Source organism: Dasypus novemcinctus, chromosome 10 (assembly GCF_030445035.2).
Source record: "Dasypus novemcinctus isolate mDasNov1 chromosome 10, mDasNov1.1.hap2, whole genome shotgun sequence".
In the NCBI taxonomy this organism is placed as follows: domain Eukaryota; kingdom Metazoa; phylum Chordata; class Mammalia; order Cingulata; family Dasypodidae; genus Dasypus; species Dasypus novemcinctus.
The window spans coordinates 26,187,255-26,203,896 of NC_080682.1; the positions used below are offsets into that span (position 1 = coordinate 26,187,255).

The 16,642-nt window shown below is 32.5% G+C and overlaps 1 pseudogene; it reads left to right on the forward strand.

The window, feature by feature from the left end:
* Window positions 1–4,888: 4,888 nt before the first annotated feature.
* Window positions 4,889–16,642, forward strand: part of LOC101414059 (protection of telomeres protein 1 pseudogene) — a 105,431-nt pseudogene continuing 93,677 nt past the window's right edge.

Consider the following 16,642-nt stretch of genomic DNA (forward strand, 5'->3'; position numbering starts at 1 on the left):
TAAAAATATGCTTAAAAAGAGAATTAGAATAGGAAAACAATTATGCAAGACCTGTGGGATAATATTAAACAATTTACTATACATGTAGTTAGAATTTTACAATAAGAGTAGAGCAGGAATGGAGCAGAAGAGATATTTGGGGAGATAAAGGCCAAGAATTTTCCACAAATAAAGAAAAACATTAATTCACTGGGTCAGAAACATATGTGAATCCCCAAAAAGGATAAAGACAAAAACAGTTCAATCAACCATAAAACACATCTAGATTCATCAGACTCACTATTGGAAAGCAAATATAAGTATACAATTGGAAAGGCAGTCACAGGAAAATACATATCACATATAGTAGGAAAAATTATTATATTTGCCATCTATTATGTTCTAAGCCAGTAGCAAATATAAAGATTATGTTAATGAACGATAACACATTCAGTACCTGCTGGAAACAACTTTCCAAAATTAGATCAAATTAAGATTTTTTTTTAGAATATTAATACACACACTAACACACACACAGAAATAATTTTTTTCCAACCAACTTGTGTTTTAAAAATTATCCAAGCCAGACCATGAAAATAGAGGGACACTAAACATAGACATAGCTGATAAAGAATATGAATAAATGAAGGAAAGCATATCAAATATTTGATTTTTAAAATTTTAATGACTTTAAAAATAACTGCCTAAAGCAAAACTCAGTTGATTAATTGCTGGGTTTAACCATATAGAGATATAAAATTTATGGCAAAAATAACAAAATAAGAAAGGTAAATAGAGTCTCTACTACTTTACAGGACTAATGCTATAAGTTATGTGATATATTATTTTAGGTAGACTGCAATAAATTAAATATGCATAAAATAATCCCTATGGCAACCACTAAAAAGAGAGAAAACAAAATTACAAACATAAGGGATTAAGGCAAGGAAACCAACACAGTCACCCATAAAAAGTAAAAGGATGGCACAAAAAGTTATTAAAATATTAATTTTTTTATTTGATAATTTAGAGTTACAATTTCATATGTTTTTAACATCTGAAAAAAATGGATAATCTCTTTGGTCCTATTTCTTTTAAAGAAACTGAATTTTTCCTTAAAAATCTTCCAAAATATAAAATCACACCTTTCCTTCAGACTGGAATGTGGATAGAGGGCCATGTGAAACTTCTACAATCCTCCAAAAGTGGACAACATCTTGAAAGATAGAAGAGCGACCACATGAGATAAAACTGTGCCCGAGGATTACCTCAAGGGAAAATGCCATCCACAAAGCCAAAGTCAGCTAAAGTCTGCATGTTCACACACAAGGACTCTGCTTTTTCTTTGTTGGACCACTCTGTTTCTGAAATACTTCCTTATACCAAACTATTTGTACCTGACTAATACAGTTTCTCTCTCCAGTCTAATCTCAACACCTGCTAAACCACTTTCTTTTAGAGAGTTCTTTCAAAATTAGGTCTCTACATGTATATTTGAGAACATTTAGCAGCTGTCTCCAAAATTACATTACTATTAGCAGCTCTAATGAAGTTGGCCAGCAACATACCCTTTTCAAAAATCCTGTATTTGTTAATCTTTTGATGAAATTATATATAACTTTAATAAATTTATATATTACATGTTTTCAATTCTCATGCATAGTATAATTTTGTAGAAAAAATGTCAAGCATTAATTTGTGAATTTATTAAATTTTAGATTTTTTAAGAAAGGTGACATGATAAAACTGATGTTTAGCACATCACTCCCCTCTATATTGAGATGAGACTAAAAGGGGATGACCACAATCCAGAAGGTAGTGGCAATAATTTAAGGCTTGAGATGATTTCATATATAAATTGGTGATTAAGAGCATGAGCTCTAAAGTAGTCTGACTGAATATAAATTCGTGTCTGAGCATAAATAGGCAATAAAAACTTGCTGTACCCCTGTTTCAACATTTGCAAAAATTCAACCATTCAAATAAATTTATTGAGGCACTCTTCAGGGTGCTGAGGTTAAATGATTTACAAAAATCTTATGTGCATTAAGGTTTCAATGATGGGAAAACAGAGATTTTAAAAAAGCCATAATCAAAATACATACAGTGCTTGATAACTGCTATAGAAAACAAATGCAGCACTGATGAGGGTTGGGCAGGTGGGCAGGTGTGATTTTAAAAAGAGTGGTAAGGGATGGTCTTATGAGAAAGAGAATGAGAAAAGATGCAGTCAGTTAGCTGGGAAAAGGGAATTTCAGGAACAAGAAAAATTGGAAATGTTCCAGGCAGCATCAGAACTAATGTGAATAGTTCCGATGATGATAAAACAGTGTGAGTAGGTCAGTGTGGCTGCTCCAAAAATGAATGTGGTGGGCACAGTGATAAATGTGCTGTATTTATGAAGTAAGATATTTAAGGGCAAGGTCAGGTTGGAAATGTAGTCTCTTGGAAAAATGTTGATATTTATTTGTAATTTTATGGTAAGTTGTATAGGTTCTTAAAGAGAAGTGACATGATATAATCTATATTTTAACAGTATCCTTTTCCCCTATATTGATATGAGGCTCAAAGGGGTAAGGCAGAAGAGGAAGACAATCTAGAAACCTGTGGCAATAATATGGTAGTTCTTTTGGGTAGAGTGGGAACACAGAAGGAGTGGAATATTAGTCACAGTCCAAATATATTCTGCACAGAGAATCAATAAAATGTGCTAATGGAGAAGATTTGAGGTGTGTAATATAGAGAAAATTCCAGAATGACACTTCAGTCTTTGCCTGAAGGAGTAGGAGATGGCTTCTCATTACTTGAGATCAAATTTTTAATAATGCAAGTATATAGCTGAGAGTTATCTTGGGAAGATAATCTACACTAATTATTCACCTAAAGACCTTTGAATTTTGTCTGGCACTAAGTAGGTGCTTAGTAAATAAAATCTATTTTTAACAATTACATAGCATCAATCATATGCATACAAATCTATTGTTCACATTTTGTCATGTTCGTTCTAGTTTTATATTCTTTATCATTTTTAAATAGCTCAAGATTTACATTACATAGAATTTTGGCATACCACCATGAACAAAAGGGTTTTGTCTTAAAAATACTTCAGACCACCTACTACATAATATGATATGCATTAAAATATATAGGGAAAGTGGAGGGAAAATATAAATAGCATTTTCACATTACTCAAATTTTATATTACTTTTATAATAATATCATAAATGATTTATAGTATATATTAAGACAACCAGGTAGTCTGAATTTAATTAAGTCATAAGCAATTCCTGAACTTATTATGGTTTGTAATGTTTGAGAAACTGTTGACCATCATTACCTGCAGAAACCAAAAGGATACATTTTAAATTACAGAAATGTGTATAAATGAAAGAATGGGCAGCACAGTTCATGAAAAAGACTAGAAAATGTCAAGGGCCTGTAAGTGTAAGAAAAGTCACAATGCATATACAAGAAGAAAGAATAATTTTAAAAATATAATATTAACAAATAAATATTTAGCAAAGATAATTGTAAAAAAACAAAGAGAAATTATAGTAAATATAGATTCTAGTCAACAGAGTACAGAGAAAAAATAAATCTTAATATAATAATTTATATTGATGTTACATACAACACGTTAAAAGTTTATAGTAATTCAGGATATAGAGGATAATAAAACATATTTTAATTAATTGATTAAATTTAAAAAGTGATGAAATTTGAGAATTCCTTAAAATTTTAGTCATAAAAAAGAGTGTGAACTTTAATCTTTCAAAAATCATTTAAGAAAATGAAAAATTTATTTCTATAAGTAAAATATATATATAAATTAAAAGAATGAAAATCATTTGAAGGCAAAAAATATATATCTAACAAGAAATGCTTAAGTTTATTTAAAAACAAATGTAGGAACATGAAGAAACATATTTTCTTAAATATATATTGAATAGTAGTGAATAAAAACTGCAGTTCCACATTATGTAGAGGCAGTTTTAAAAGGAAGGATTAGTTGATATTTAAAATGTACAGGGTACTTATTTGGAAAAACAGAAATGTTTTGATGTTTTTCATATTTAAGATTAGGCTAGAACACCATGAACAGAGTTTCAAAAAATCAAGTAAATATCCAAAAAGAAATGAAACAAAAGATGCGCTTATTAAACATTACTGTCACTGCTATTTCTTGGAAATCTCTCTCTTCTGCCTGACTCTAATGACAGCATTTTTCACCTCTCTGTTCTTAAAACTATAAATGAGTGGATTCAGCATGGGTATCACCATTGTATGAAAGACAGAGGCCACTTGATTCTTTCCCAAGGAGTAGGACTTCTTTTAAATAAGTTTTAAATAAGTAAAACTCCTAGCGCCATAATAGATTTTGACTCCCAGGAGGTGCGATGCACGAGTATAGGATTTGCACTTTCCCGAAGTGGAATTAATTTTCAGGATAGTAGACAAATTAGATATGTAGGAAACAAAGATTGTGCTAAGAGACATCCTTACGTTTAAACAAATCATTATCATGATTTCAGTGTCACCAGTGTCAGTGCAGGACAGTGTTAAAATTGGAGTTAAGTCATAGTAAAGGTGACATATTACATTGGAGTCACAAAGATGCAACCGGTCCATGAAAAGAAGTTTTACTAACGATTCAGTAGACTAATCATGTAGGACCCAGTGACAAGGGCGTGGCAGAATCTCCCGGAAATTACAACTGGGTAGTGAAGAGGGTTGCAGATAGCTACATAGTGCTCATAGGCCATTGACGAGAAAATATACAGTTCAATAACAGACAAGAGGAAAAAATATATCTGTGTGAAGCAGCTCTTGAATGAGATATTCTTGTTGGAAGTCAATAAGTTCTCTAAGGTTTTAAGTATCATGACTGTTGAGTAACTGAGGTCAAGGAATGACAGTGACTGAGGAAAAAGTACATGGGGGTGTGAAGCTGGAGATTCAGGCAAATTATCGGTATCATTCCTGCATTTCCCAGTACGGTAATCAGGAGAAATATGATAAAAAGGAACTGTTGGACCACTTCAGAGTCTGTCAAGCCAATAAGGATGAAGTCAGGCACGTTTGTGTTATTTCTTTTTTTCCATAATTCTTGCAAACTGTTGAGAAATCAAACGTGAATCTTGGTATGAATGATTTCAAAACCCTTTTTCTTTATGGGTATGATCTCTCATTTTTAAAAATCAGCTCAATGATTTTAGAAATTCATGAAAAAATTAGTTTGTAGAATATATCTGAAAAATCGTATTTTGTGTGCCAATTATAAATTAGGTAAAAGTCAATATTTGGAAATTATGTAATAGAGAAATTTATATAAATATATACATATATTGCTTAATTAGAATGAATATGACACGGTTATAAATATTTCATCTCTTCAGCACATTTATTCAGGTGAAAACATTATACCATAAGTTTTATTCTTGTACACACTTTTAGATGATTAAATGGGCACAAATATTATATATACAGAGTCACAACCATATTGCTTGGCCCAGTGATTCTATCAAGTTTAACTATGTCCAGAAGTCAAGCTCATAACTTATATTTAATTTTAACAAATCAAAAAAACAATGTTAGCGTTTTAATGCATCATTTACTGTTCTTTTCTATCCAATATAAAATATTAAAAATGACAGATCAGATATTAAAACCTTCTGTGTACTGTTAATAATAGAGAGCACACATTATATGAATTTTCAGATATATTTTTAACAGATTTTATACACATTTTTCCAAAAATAATATTTTCAAAAACTGTACATTGCTTGATGACTCTGGTTACATATCAGTTCTATGTTTCCGTTTCTATTTCTCCTAGCATTACCTAGGTAAGGTCTACATGTGAGATATATGTGTATGCATATCCTTCTAATAATATTGTCATCTTCTTTAATAAACTAAAATGCTTAATCTGTGACTGAAAGGTCAGATCACTATCGACCAGGGATGTAATATAATAGCATATTTTTCACAATGAAATAATATAATATTTAAAAATGTGACACTGCTATAGGTTTCAACATTACTATACAAAAATTATTAAATAAAGAAATTCAAATAAAAAATGGAAATCATTCATATATGTTATTCTTTAGATGTATTATATATTTTCTTCTAAGTATTTTCCTTCGTGCAAAAAAAAATTCTTTTTATTTGTGCTATGTATTTATATAATTTTATCAGTTCTGAATTTTCCATCACTTTTATTTTATTTTACTTATTGACTACTGTATACCTTGTACAATGTAAAAAATGTATTTGGAAAAATCCACAATTTCAAGAATTTCGTATTGACTGATGCAACATAGTTAACTTCTTTAGAGTAGTTTGCACCAGTTAATGAGTTACAAGCAAAACCTATTTCTCCAGGCTGGTATGGCATTATCAACTGATTCATCAACACAGCAGGTGTATTGTTTTATTCAGACACAATAATATTTGTGCAACTCATATTTTTATTTTAATGTATTGTCTTTTATTACATTAAAATTAATTAGGAAAAACTAAAGTAAAAATTATTGCTGAGATGAGTAAAGTTTCTATTATTTTAATTAATGCCCAAAGCGTCCTTCCTCTATATAAGACTAGCTGAAATCCATTCTTGTAAATCTTCATTAATTAATGATAATGAAATCAATTTGCATGTAGAATAAGAAGCAACTAGTATAAGAAACTGTTTACATGGCAGAATTTTAGGAGTCGAGAGGATAGTATAGACCAAAGGAATTTCAAGATAATATATTACATATATTATGAATTTTTGAATGTAAAATTTATCACTTCAACAAAAATCCAGTGATAATGAGAAATGTTCCTTTGCAAATTAAAAAGCAAAGCATCAATTTATTTCACAATATGTGACCTTAGGTTTTAAGATGTTCTATGTCTATACCACCTAAATACGGTCTGCACACTCCTTGAAAATCACAGATGGAGTTTTTCTCTTACAATTGAAATAAAAATTTATACTCAGTAAGTGTAACTCAAATAATATAATGATAAAAGAAAGAATAATTTGCAAAACTTTTTATGACTAATCTTTTTTGATGAATCTTTATTTGTGGGTTTTCAATATAAGATTTCTAATAGTAAGATTATGCTGGCAGAAGATCAGAAATAAGAAACAAAAAGAAGATATGACTTATTTGCCCTAAATTTCAACAAAATTATAACTTCATCCCAGTCAATTATTCAGGGTCATCATTTTATTTCTTTTATTTATGCTTTTAATTCTCTCCATTTTTAATGTAATTTGAAGCTCCGTTAAGAAATTTTGGCTATATTTTATTTTATACTGTCACTGATATGTCTAAAATCAAAAGGTCTAATTTTCTAAAAGTACTACTTTGCAAATTTGTTTTATGCTTATATTTCAGGATACATTTTTTCATCCTTTTATTATTTATCTATTTCTTATAGTCATCATATAGTTGTGTGTCTCTTTTTAATGTAATTAATTATAAGCCTTATATTGGAGTATTTATGCAACTTAATATTAAAATAATGATTTATATGCTATTTTCATTTTATGTCGCATTGATGACAGACAAGGGATGGTACTTGACCAGATTGATTCACTAGGCATGACAAGTTTGACAGACCCTGATCTAGGATAGGAAGGAAAAATGGCTTTATTTGCTGGTGAGAGACCAGAGATTTACAGTCTCAAATCAAATACTATATTAGGGGTTTTTCTCACAACTTTTATATTTGTTGAAACAAAGAAAGTTAATAATCAGGATGACATTTCTAAGAACGTTCTGCAAAATTCGTTTTTTTGCTTCATTAGTTAATCTTAAAATATATATGGTTCCCTGGGTAGGGCAATCTTGGAATTGGATAATAAGCTTGGGAGGGTGGTATAGATGTCAAGACTCAAATAAGGACAGACGTGAATATACAGATAAGGACTGAGGTGAGTAAAGGTAAGAGCAAGGAAGTTCATAATTAGACATTTTTGGTGGACCTAAATCTGGTTAAACTTCTAGCTCTGCCCACTTCGTGACATGTGAACAAGAGCTATGTTAACTTCCTTTAACATTATAAAGCACAGGACAATGCCTTACTATTTAAGCTATATTGTGTTATTCTAGTACTACAATATAATGTTAAAATTCTGATAATTCTATGTGGGCTTCTTTTTTAAAATATATTTTTTAGTATTAAATTTTATTTCTCTGATGGATTTTTTCCTGCATTTGTTTCTTTTTATCAATATTTTTATTAAAGTATATCATTCATACATGAATATAAACAATAGTGTATAGTAAAAGTTGTTAACTTATTAAAAAAGCATGCATAACATCATTCAGTATTCCCATACATCACCCCTCCACTGACACCTTGCATTCTTTTGATATATTGATTATAAACTATTCAAGAGCATCATCAAAATATTACTACAAACTATAGTCCATATCTTATATTTGGTAAATTTTCCCCAAACCCACACTACTCTTTTAAACAAATCAATTTTATTCATACATATTAATAAAGCATACAATCTATCCAAAGTATATCTGGTACAATCACATAGTTGTGTGCTAATCATTTTAATCATTATTAAAGTATTATCATTATTTCAATAATAATAATAAACAAAAAAAAAAACAGCAAACAAGGAAATTCTTCCCCTCTTACTCTCTCTGTCACCCCTGCTGTCAATAGGTGCTCTTTCTGGCTATTCTTGAACAACTATTTATTTGTTTATTATGCGATTTTATTGAGATATATTCACATACTATATGACCTATCCAAAGAGTATAATCAATGGCTTTTGAAAAAATCTGTTATAAAGACCTATACTGTGAAAATGTGAAATAAACAAAATAATTGATTTTAAAAATTACAAATTTTAAGAGTGTAAGTCCAGGTTAGATGGAATATAATCAATTATAAGAAATACTAAATATAGCAGCAAACATTTATAAATGTAAATAATAAGTTTAATGTAATAGAAATTGGTTATAACATAATTCTATTTTTTTATATTACCCCTCTAACTATTGAACATAATGAAAACTAAGAATGAAAGTAAGTCTTGGTTTAGGCATTTAATTTCCATTTTGGCCATAATTATTTCTGGATATTTCTGCCTCATAAAATGAGTTGGCATATTGTCACTTGCTATAATTCATTCCAATAAGATATGAAGAATTCCCAAATAGGAATTTGATTATCCAGAAAGCATTCTGATGGACTTTTTAAACACACTTCATTGCATTATACTGTTAATGTGTTCTCTGGGGGTACAATTTACATCCATAAATTATTTTATTACTCTTAATGTTATTTTAATTGTTTCCAGGCAATAAAAATGGTAGCATAACACACTTGAGGGTCTTTTCACCACAGTATAATTGAAACATAACAATCAAGGTCCAAACTATCTTCCTCAAAATTCCAGAAAAACAATTAATAGATTTTAGTAATAGGGTAAGCCCTTAATCAAGAAATTTAACCTAAATCTGTTAGACCTCACATTTTTTACTCTGGTTGAGCTTCTTTATTGGAGACCTAAACTCTCAAGGAGAACATCAATCAACATAAAACAAAATTTAAAAGCCTGTAAAAGGTGTTTTTTGCTTTGATTTTTTCTTTTTGTTTTTGTTAGTTCATGATACTCAGTGATATATTTGGAATATAAAAACCTGAGTACAATCTCAAGAAAGAAATCTCATGGTCTAAATCACATAGCTAAAATATTAAAATATTAAAATTTGCATTGTGAAATAAAAGTTTACAAGACAAAGTTACAAGAACCATGACCCATCCAAAGCAACAAGATAAAACATCAGAAATCACCAAAGAAGAGAGAAAGGATTAGGAGGAATATCCAAAGAACTAATGGCAGAAAACTTCTCTAATTATTGAAAGATATAAACACACATTCAGGAAGACCAGTAACAACTAATGGGATAAATTTGAGGAGAACCAAACCTGGACAGCAAAACTGTAGAAGGAAATGAAAAAGAGAGCCTTCTAAAAGCTGGAAGAGAAAAGGAGCATGTTACATTAATGGCAGTACTTACAAGAATAAGGACTGATTTATCAGCAAAACCGTAAGAGGCATGAGGCAGTGGGATGACAAAATGAATTGCTGAATGAAAAACAATTTCCACAGATAACTTTCTTTCAGGTAAGAGAGTCTTAAAAATGAAGAAGAAATTAAGGCATTCCCAGATTAAAACAAAACAAAACACAAATTCTGTGCTGTTCATCGCTGTTAGATCTGTCCTGCAAGCAACGTTACAGGAAGTTTTACAGATTGAAAGGAAAGGACACTAGAGAGTAGATGAAAGCAGCATAAAGAAATAAAGAATTCTGGTAAAGGTAAACATATGGGTAATTATAAACCCACATTTAATATTGCATTACAGTTTTGTATATAACTCCAATTTTTCTTTGAACAGGTTCTAAATAGCTATGCTTGAAAGACAATGTTTAAGACATTTAAAGAATACAGATACAAAACAAAATAAATACAACAAAAAAACATGGTGTGACGGTGGCATATAGGAACAAACTTAGATTCAAATCAAATGAGATTGTTATAGATTTTAGATCTTTGATTTAAGCCTAATTGTAACCAAAAAGAAAATATCGCAAAAATAAACAGAAGGAAATTAGAGAAAGTACAATACAAAAAAAATCCAATGGATATGACAATAGATATTAATGGAAAATTTAAGGGACAAAAATGATATAAAACAAACAACGAATGAATATCAAAAATGCCAGTAACTGCTTGAAAACAAAATTGACTAAATTCTACATCAAAAGCAAAAATTGGACAATGGTGAATACTATATACTTTTTACAAGAAACTCAACTTTATTTCAAAGAAACAACTTGGTTGAAATTGAAATGGTGGAAAGAATATTCCTTGCAAATAGTAATCAAAAGAAAACTAGAAGAGCTATACTAATAGGTAAAATAATTGTGAAGTTGAAAACTGTTAAAAGGGACAAATGAGTACACAATATATGAAGACATATGAAGTCAGATATTTATAACTATTATGTCTTCTTGTTGGTCAACAAGAACAGCAAAAACCTACAGGAATGAAACAAATATTGACAATTTTGAAACAGAAATAGGCAGATCTATGATCTAATAATGCGTTAAAGCAGAACATTTAATAATGTCTAGAACATTTAGGTAGATGATTGATAAGAAAATGGAAGATCGGAGTGATACTACAAAATATCTAGAACTAAGAGTTATATGTAGAACAGTTCAACCAACAAGATCAATATTCACCTTCTTCTCTAGTGCACATGGTTTAGTCTATAAAATAGACCATATGCTAGGTCACAAGGCTTAATAAATTAAACAAAAGTTAAATTATTCAAGGAATATTCTCTGAGAACATTGAAATGATGCAAGGTATCAATACCAGAGGAATAACTGCAAAATTCAATAATATGTGAAAAGTAAAAGTACACTTTTAAACATTCAATGAGTAAAACAAGAAAATCACAAAGACAATTAGGAAATATCTTGAGGTGAATGAACAGAAGCATAAGACACTAACTCTTTCAGATGCAGTAAAATCAATGGTAAGAGAGAAATTTATACCACTGAATTCTTAAAACAATAAAAGGGAAAAAAATCTACACTATGAAATCCAACCTCATAACTTAAGGTACTAGAAGTAGGAGAACATAATAAGCCTCAAGATAGCAGTTGCAAGGAGATAACAAAGACTATACTGGAAATATTGAAATAAAGAATAAAATACAATTGATAAGTTCAATGAAACCAAAGGTTTTTCCTTTGTAAAGATCAATAATGTCAACATGACTTTAGTTCATCTAACAAAGACAAAAAGAAAGAGAACAAAAATAACAAAAATCAGAAATGAAAGGAGTATAAGAAAAACAAATGGAGTTGTATCAGTCAAACAAAGTCGTGTTGAGGCAAAATACCAGAAATTGGTTTTTATAAAGGGTATTTATTTTGGGTAGGAGCTTACAGATACCAGGCAATAAAGCATAAGTTACTTCCCTCACCTATTATTTTCATGTGTTGGAGCAAGATGGCTGCTGACATCTGTGAGTGTTCAGGTTTCTGGGTTCCCCTGGGTGAAGTGCTTCTCTTTTCTCCACAAGGTCAACTGTAGACTGTGAGGCTCTCTAGGTTTTGCTTCTCTCTACAAGTTCAGCTGTAGACTATCAGACAAAAAGTTCTGTCTCTCTTCCTGGGGTTCCAGCTTCAGCTTCAAACTCCAACATCAGCATGTAACATGACTTCTGAGGATGAGCCTCCCTGGCACTGAGGGATTACTATCAAGCACCAGCTGATGATATAACTAGAAAAAGACCTTGAATAAAAGGGTTAACTCAGACCAGCAGAATATCTCAGCCCACATGTAATATCACGTGTTAAAAACTGATTTTTGACTTTGGATAAAAGGGGGAAATAGAAAGGACAAATGAGTTTATATGGATATGAGTCTCCGAAAAAGATTTGGGAGGTCATCAGAGGGGTAACGCTTATGCACACCTCAGCAGGGTACCAGAGACAGCCAAAGTAGACAGAAACCAAAGTACTGGTTCTCCTGAGGGCTACAGAGACATAGTACAGGTTCTATGGTCATGGCAGATGACTCTGGAGTTCAGTGCCATGTCATTTGGCCCTACTTTGGAGTTTTTGTTCCTGAGTGTGATGGAGTTGGACTCAGATATGACCTCTCTACACATGTCTCTTCTGTTACTTTTACCAGACCTATGGTTGCTGCTGGGGTTGGTGTATACTCACACCAGATTCTCTGGACTGTGCATGTGACAGCCAGGCCCTGAACCTCAGCAGACTTGCAACTCCTACCCTCTGTTTTATTGGTCTTACCAACTATCAGGGAGATAAAGAAGGTCAACCACCACACCAGGGAGCCAAAAGTGCCTACAACTGCAAGCAGGAGAATTGCATCCATCATCCATCTGGAATCTAAGCCCCCTCTTGATGTACAGGGGGACTGGACATAACCATCCAAGGGTCCACAGGATGGAGGAATAGAATATGGATTAGAGTGGACTTACTGGTGTTCTGCTGGGGAACGATTGTGATTAGTAATGGAAGAAATTGTAGTATCAATGTCAAGAAAGTGGTCCAGTAGCTGCTGATGGTAGGGAGATGGAAGAAGAAATATGATGTAAGGGCGTTTTCAGGTTTTGTAGTTGTCCTGGGTGGTGCTGCAGGGACAGATGATGGACATTGTGTGCCCCCCCATGGCCCACTGGGTGGACTGGGGTAGAGTGTAGACTACAATGTAGATCACTGTCCATGTGGTGCAACAGTGCTACAAAATATATTCACCAGGTGCAGTGAATGTGTCACGATGATGGAAGAGATTGTTGATGTGGGAGGAATGGGGTAATGGGGGTGATGAGTATATTAAAAAGTTACATATTTTTAAATGTAACATTTAAAAGAAAATAAAGAAGAAAAATAAAAAATAAATAAAGAGCTATTCCTAAAAAAAAAACAACAACAGACTGCCACCTGGTCGCTTTGGATTCCTCACGCCTCTGAATCAAAAGGAAAAAAGGGAATTACTTTACTGACAGAGGTGGTTGATCCTATCAAGAGAAAATAGGATTGCAAATAAACTGTGAAGATAAAGAAGAGTTTGCCCCTAAGGCATCTCTTAGTACTACCAGGCCCTGTGATTAAAGTCAATGGAAAACTGTACCAGCACAATCCAGGCAGAACTAACAATGGCCCAGAGTGAAAGTTTGGGTCCTCCCATGAGGCAAAGAACCACAGCCAGCTGAGATATTTGCTTGGAGTAAAGGGTGCATGGAATGGGTAGTGGAAGAAGGTAGTGATAAATATAAACTTTGGCCATGTGACCAATTATAAACAGAGGACCATAACAGTCATGAATATTTCTTCCTTGTTTTATGAGTTTGTTTGTATATGTACATAATACAAATATCTTTGTTTTCTTCTGTACCCTGTCCCTTATCATATAAGTTGTATTAGTTTCATATTGTAGTATTTAAGGATGTCAAATTTAAGAGTGAATATTATCCAATGACTTGCACCATACTCTGAAAGGATATAGTGAGCTTTCAGTTGTACACAGAATACTTGAATATTGTTAGGTGGAAATATATATCTATTATTGGGTTTTTTAAGAGACTAAGCATGGTTCATTTACCTGGGAGAATGATGAAGTCACCATTATATCAGATGCTAGATGGGATTCACTACCTGAATGCTATAACTTACAATATATTTTATCAAACTTTTACATGGATGGCATGAGTATTCTGAATTTTTGAAAAATGAACATTAAAACAAGATGTTATGAAATATATTTTTAATAAATAAAAAAAGTCCAATATCAAAAGCCCTTAACTCTGTCCTTTGCCATGCCTTTTATCTGTGAGTCCATACCCACCAAAAGGATGAGTACTCAATGCCCTACTGGCACAAGAGGTTTACATATTTACTTAATCAAGTAAACCTATGAATCTAATATAATCTAATATGCCCAGAGGAAAAGATAAGTTTACAAACATAATCCAGAATTTCTTTTTGGAATTCATCAATAATATCAACCTGCTACAGTAGTATAAGTAGATACTATGATCACTTCTGTTCAAAAAAATAGATAAACTAGATGGAATGAATAAATTCCCAGGAACATATAAACTACCTACGCTGACTCAAGAAGAAATAGAAGATCTCTACAGATAGAGATCAAGTCAGCAATCAAAATATCACAACAAAGAAAATCACAAACCCAGATAGAGTCACTTGGGAATTGCACCAACATTCTAAAAATAATAATCCTCCACAAAATTGAATCAGATGGAATACTTCTGTGGCAGTTTGAGACTATTTTAGGAATCCAAAAAAAGTAGAGTTTGATTTTAAACTAATCTATACCTGTGGTTGGGATACTATTTGTTTGCTTAAATTCGATTGAGGTTCCTTTGATTAAACACCTTGATGAGATCTCTTTAGGGCTACTGATTGAACTATGTTAGTGAGTGTGATTCAGGTTGTGTCTCCTGCCCATTCCTAGGTCTGATATAAACAGAAAGGCAGAGAGAGACAGACACAGGAGAAGGAATCTGCCATATTTAATCCTGCCTTGTGAGAGAGGAGTAGAGGATCACTTAAGCATGAAGGCCCCAAGATGCCGAGCCCAAGGAGTAGCTCAAAAGGACATGAGGCCTACTATATGCCTGATAGCAAACAGCTGAACTCAGAAAGAGGGTGAAGCAGCCAAGACCTGTATCAGAGGCCTGGAAACTGTCAAGCCCTATGACTGACTGTCCTCAACTGAGCTGAAATCTTTGCAGAGATTGGTGGTCATCCACCGTCAAAATGCAGCTGCTGACTTTGATTTGTGAGGATCTTTGATGGTGCCTGTTTGGACTTTTCACAGCCTTGGAACTGTAAGCCTTTGCCCCAAATAAATCCTTCTTATAATAGGTAACTTCTTTCTGGTACTTTGCATTTAGAGCCCGTTGCCATAATAAAATAATTTCTGACTTATTTTAAATGAATACTCACAAAACTCTAACAAACAGAATTCAAGATCTTGTTAAAAGAATTATACATCAGGATCAATTGAGAATAAAAACTTTATTCCAAGTTTTTAATAGTGATTCAATATAAGAAAATTAATGTAATATACATTAATAAAATGAACTTAAAAAAAACTAAAATTAAAAGATAATCATACATATTGATTCAGGAAATAAACATTATTTGGATAAATTCAGCACCGTTCCTGTAAAAACACTGAAACATTTTGGAATATTAGGAAATTATTTCATAAAGTTCATTTATGAAAATCCCACAGCTGACATCATATTCAAGGGCAAGACAAGGATGACCACTGTCTCAAATATTATTCAAAATTGAAATGTGTGAGGAAACGGACTTTGGCCCAGTGGTTAGGGCGTCCATCTACCATATGGGAGGTCCGCGGTTCAAACCCCAGGCCTCCTTGACCCGTGTGGAGCTGGCCATGCGCAGGGCTGATGCGCGCAAGGAGTGCCGTGCCACGCAAGGGTGTCCCCCGCGTGGGGGAGCCCCACACGCAAGGAGTGCGCCCGTGAGGAAAGCGGCCCAGCGTGAAAAGAAAGAGCAGCCTGCCCAGGAATGGCGCCGCCCACACTTCCCGTGCCGCTGACGACAACAGAAGCGGACAAAGAAACAAGACGCAGCAAATAGACACCAAGAACAGACAACCAGGGGAGGGGGGGAAATTAAATAAATAAATCTTTAAAAAAAAAAAATTGAAATGTGTGTTCTAGCCAGAGTAATTTGGCAAGAAAAAAATTAAAAGGCATCTAAATTAGAAAGGATGTAGTACAGTTTTCCCTGATTGCAGATTACATGATCCTATATAGAAAATTCTGAAAATCCCCTACAAAATTAAGATATAATAACTAGTTCTGAAAATGAGGGCAAAATAACATACACAAAATCAGTGATGTTTCGAACATTAATAATGTTTTGCTCAGAGTTCTCAAGAGAAAGAGAACTGAAAAGAGGTATGTGTAAATAGTATGAGATTTTATAACATTGCCTCACATGACCATGTTGATGCACAAGTCCAAATATATAGGATAGGGTACAATCCAGGAATTCTGATGAAGTTTCCTGATGAGTTCCCCAG